Here is a 5085-nt window from a genome sequence, read left to right on the forward strand (position 1 = left end):
CCCTCTGTCTCACCCCCAACTCCCTCTCACTCCCAACCCCCTCTGACTCACTCCCAGCCCCCTCTGTCTCACGCCAACCACCTCTGTCTCACCCCCGACTCCCTCTCACTCCCAGTTCCCTCTGTCTCACCCAGTTCCCTCTGTCTCACCCCAGTTCCCTCTGTCTCATCCCAACTCCCTCTGTCTCACCCCAACTCCCTCTGTCTCACCCCCAACTCCCTCTCACTCCCAACCCCCTCCGTCTCACTCCCAACCCCCTCCGTCTCACTCCCAACTCCCTCCGTCTCACTCCCAATCCCCTCTGTCTCACCCCCCAATCCCCTCTGTCTCACCCCCAACTCCCTCTCACTCCCAACCCCCTCTGTCTCACTCCCAACCCCCTCTGTCTCACTCCCAATCCCCTCTGTCTCACCCCAATCCCCTCTCTCACCCCAACCCCCTCTGTCTCACCCCAACCCCCTCTGTCTCACACCTAATTCCCTCGAGTGAATCACTCCCAACCCCCTCTGTCTCACCCCAACCCCCTCTGTCTCACCCCAACTCCCTCTGTCTCACCCCCAACTCCCTCTCACACCCAATTCCCTCTGAATCACTCCCAATCCCCTCTGTCTCACTCCAATTCCCTCTGTCTCACCCCCAACTCCCTCATTCCCAATCCCCTCTGTCTCACCCCAATCCCCTCTGTCTCACCCCGACTCCCTGTCTCACCCCCAACTCCCTCTGTCTCACCCCCAACTCCCTCTGTCTCACTCCCAACTCCCTCTGTCTCACTCCAATCCCCTCTGTCTCACTCCAATTCCCTCTGTCTCACCCCCAACTCCCTCTCTCTCACCCCAACTCCCTCACTCCCAATTCCCTCTCTCACCCCCAATCTCTTCTGTCTCATCCCGACTCCCTGTCTCATCCCGACTCCCTGTCTCACCCCCGACTCCCTGTCTCACCCCCAACTCCCTCTGTCTCACTCCAATCCCCTCTGTCTCACTCCAACTCCCTCTGTCTCACTCCAATCCCCTCTGTCTCACCCCCAATCCCCTCTGTCTCACCCCCAATCCCCTCTGTCTCACCCCAACTCCCTCCGTCTCACCCCCAACTCCCTCTCTCACCCATGTCTTCCCTCTGATGACCCACTCCCCTCCCCTCTATTTCATCCCCACCCCTCTGTCTCACACCACCCCCACTGTCTCACTTCACTCCCCCTTCCATATGTCTCACTCAGCTCCTCCTCCTCCTCCTCCCCATCTCGCCCTGCTTCCCTTCCCCATCTGTCTAATGCCTACTCACTACCCCCTAAGCCCCACCCCCACCCCCACCTCCTCTGTCTCACCCCTCCACCTCTCTCTCTCCCTGTTCCCCTCACCCTCTGTCTCATATCCACTCCCCTTCTGTCAGCCCTTTGTGCTTGATTTTGCGGGGGGAAGAGTTGAATTTCTTGTGTCCAGTGGGAGGGATGGAGTTAAATATCTTGTCCCTGATTTGGGGGGGGGGGTCTTTTCTGTCTGATGGGGGCGGTTGAATCTTTTGTGTCCAGTGGGTGGGGGAAGGGTTGAATCTCCTATGGGGGTGAGTGGGTGATGAATCTTTTATGTCTGATGGGAGCGGGGGGGAGTGCACTGATTTTTTTCTGTCCGATGGGAGGGGGAGGATTGAATCTCTGCCTGGTTGGGGGTGGGTGGGAAGGAGTTGAATCTCTTGTGCCTGATGGGAGGGGGTAAATATTTTCTGTCCTTTGGGAGGGTTGAATATGTTCTGTCCGATGGGAGTGGGTGAGTATTTTCTGTCCGATGGGAGGGGGTGAACATGTTCTGTCCGATGGGAGGGGTGAGTATTTTCTTTCTGATGGGAGGTGGTGGTCTTTTCTGTCTGATGGGAAGGGGTGAATATTGTCTGTCCTTTGGGGCGGGCTGAACATTTTCTGTCCGATGAGAGGAGGTGAATATTTTCTTTCTGATAGGAGGGGGTGAGTCTTTTCTGTCTGATGGGAGTGGGAGGATTGAATCTCGTGTCCAGTGGGGGGGGGGAGTTGAATCTCGTGTCCAATGGGGGGGGGAGTTGAATCTCGTGTCCAGTGGGGGGGAGGAGTTGAATCTCGTGTCCAGTGTGGGGGGGGGAGTTGAATCTCGTGTCCAATGGGGGGGGGGAGTTGAATCTCGTGCCCGGTGAGAGGGGGTGAATCTTTTCTGTCTGAAGGGAAGGGAATGTGAGGTTCTGTTACTGCCGGTACTTACCCCTCGAACATCAGATGTAGGCTCTGCTTCTCCCGATGTGGGAGCTCTCCTAATTACTTACATACTAACTTTGTGCAGACAATAAGCCAGGTCTCACATCACTCTGCACACACTCACCAGTTAGATAAAACATTTTTTACAGATTTGTGCCAAATTGGAGCGATTTCACATTTCCCAAGGTTTTTGTTAACCTATTGATGACCTTTAAACCGTCATTGCATCCACATTACAACCTGCTTTCTGATTTATCTTTATGTCAATAACCCAGCTGAACAGATTCCAGTCTCACCGTCGTATTAACGAAGGCCACAACAGCCATGGGAGGGCCGGCTGAGGTGTTAGAGGCCCTAATGAGGGAGCGTCTCACTGAGGGAGGGTCACATTGTGGGGGGGTGGTACTGGGGGTGGGGTCACACTGAGGGAGTGACACACTGTCGGAGGGATGGTACTGGGGGGGTCACACCAGGAGGGGCAGTACTGAGGGAGTGACACACTGTGGGGGGACCAGTACTGAGGGAGAGTTGCACTGTAGGAAGGGTGGTACTGGGGGTGGGGTCACACTGAGGGAGTGACACACTGTGGGAGGGGTGATACTGAGGGGGGGGTCACACTGGGAGGGGCAGTACTGAGGGAGTGACACACTGTGGGAGGGGCAGTACAGAGGGAGAGTCGCACTGTAGGAAGGGTGGTACTGGGGGTGGGGTCACATTGTGGGGGGGTGGTACTGAGGGAGGGTCACACTGAGGGAGTGACACACTGTGGGAGGGGTGATACTGAGGGGGGTCACACTGGGAGGGGCAGTACTGAGGGAGTGACACACTGTGGGAGGGGCAGTACAGAGGGAGAGTCGCACTGTAGGAAGGGTGGTACTGGGGGTGGGGTCACATTGTGGGGGGGCAGTACTGAGGGAGCATCATTGCGGGAGAGTCACACTGAGTGAGAGGTTTTCCAACAGCTGACCAGCTGATGTCCGCACTGGCTATCCCCCTCAGGGAGGGGACAGACACTTTGCAAGGCACTCCACATTAATGCCTGTCAGGTTATTGTCGAGGCCTTTTCAACAACTTTGGGGCCGCATGGGATGGACAAACTGATTTGGGGTGACAGAGGGGAAGTATCAATTTCAAACGATGGGGCCAGCATCTTGACGCTGCTTGACGTCGTTCATCCAGCTGCAAAGGTCCTGGTAACCATCACAAAATCACAGGATGCTGAGGTTGGCTGCTTCAGTTACTCTCCAAGTTGCAGAATTCCTAAAGCAGATCAAATCGTACGTGGAACAGGGGCTTCATCTGCAGGTAATTATCCCAGCCTCTTGTACTGCCGGCCAGCTGGCTGTGGGAAAAAGTTAAATCCATTGCAATAAACGTGGAGAAAGACAGCAAGGAGCGTCAGTGAGAATTCCTTGAGAAATGTGTTGCAATGGTCCACGGCTCCAAGCTGATTGCTTTGCAGAAAGATTTCTTCTCCAAGGTGGTGGTAGATGTGATCAAGATATTGGATGACGACCTCCTGCTGGAATGAAGAAAGTTCAAGGAGGCGATTTGGAGGAATCTTCACTGATTGCTGGTGTGACCTTCAAGAAAGCTTTCTCTTGCGCTGGATTTGAAATGCCTCGGACCGAGGATTGCCCTACTGAGCGTGGAATTGGAACTCAAAGCTGAGGAGGCTAATGTAGAGATTCGGGTGAACACTGTTGAGGACACCAGGCCACAGCTGATGGGGACTAGAATATTCTTTATGATAAGCCTGAGAAGATCTGCCAGTCCGGCGCCAAGGTAGTGCTGACAAAGCTTCCCATTGGCAACATGGCAGCCCAGTATTTTGCTGAAAGGGGCCAGCAGCATCCCAGAAGAAGATCCCAAGCGAATCATGGTGGCCTGCAGTGGTTCCAGCATTAATGGCATGACAGAGGATATGTTGGGTCGGTGTGAGCAGTCTGAGCAGGTCCAGGTTGGAAGTGGCAGATAAAACTTCTTCACTGGATGCCCCAAGGCCAAGATGTACTTTGAGGAGACTCGGAGCAGTTCTGAGATGAGGCGGAGTGCTTCCTTCATGACTGCCAGGCAGGCCATCAAGAACGACTCTGTGGTTGCCAGGGGAGGTGCCATTGAAATGGAAATCTCCAGGTACCAGAGGGACTATTCTCGAACCATCCCTGGCAAAGTGCAGCTGCTAATCGGGGAGTACGCCAATGCCCTGGTGGTGATCCCGTGGCAGCTGTGTGATGACGCTGGGTTTTCGTGCCACCAACATCCTCAGCAAGCTGGGTGCCAGGCCTGCGGGACAGCCGCCGCCAGAGAACTTCCTGCTTCAGGCCTGACGAGGTGCGGTATCTTCCAGCTCTACTCATTGTTTTCACTATTTGTAATTCTGACAGAAACATGTCTGAGAAATAAAGTTCCAGTTTCAGAGGGAAAAAAAGTGGTACTGAGGGAGAGTCACACTGTGGGGAGAGGTGACCCTGAGACAGGGTGTCACACTGTGGGAGGGGGTGTACTGAGGGAGGGTAACACTGTGGAGGTGTGATACTGAGGGAGGGTCACACTGGGGGAGTGGGGGTGCTGCAGGAGAGTCACTGTGGGAGGGGTGGTTCTGAGTGAGGGTCACACAGGGGGAGAGATCGTTCTGAGGGAGGGTCACACAGTGGGAGAGGTGGTTCTGTGGGAGAGTCGCACGGAGGGAGGGTCAGAATTAGGCCATTTGGCCCATTGAGTCTGCTCTGCTATTTCATCATGTGGGAGGGGTGGTACTGAGGGAGGGTCACACGGAGAGAGGTCGTTCTGAGGGAGGGTCACACTGGGGGACGTGCAGTGTTGCGGGAGGGTTTTACTTCAGACGTGTACGTTCTTCGCAATTT

The 5085-nt window shown here is 55.0% G+C and overlaps 1 pseudogene; it reads left to right on the forward strand.

Annotated features, from left to right (window-relative positions):
- Positions 1 to 3218: 3218 nt before the first annotated feature.
- Positions 3219 to 4548, forward strand: LOC134357946 (T-complex protein 1 subunit eta-like; annotated as a pseudogene).
- Positions 4549 to 5085: the final 537 nt, after the last annotated feature.

The sequence above is a fragment of the Mobula hypostoma genome, chromosome 2, assembly GCF_963921235.1.
Source record: "Mobula hypostoma chromosome 2, sMobHyp1.1, whole genome shotgun sequence".
Lineage (NCBI taxonomy): Eukaryota > Metazoa > Chordata > Chondrichthyes > Myliobatiformes > Myliobatidae > Mobula > Mobula hypostoma.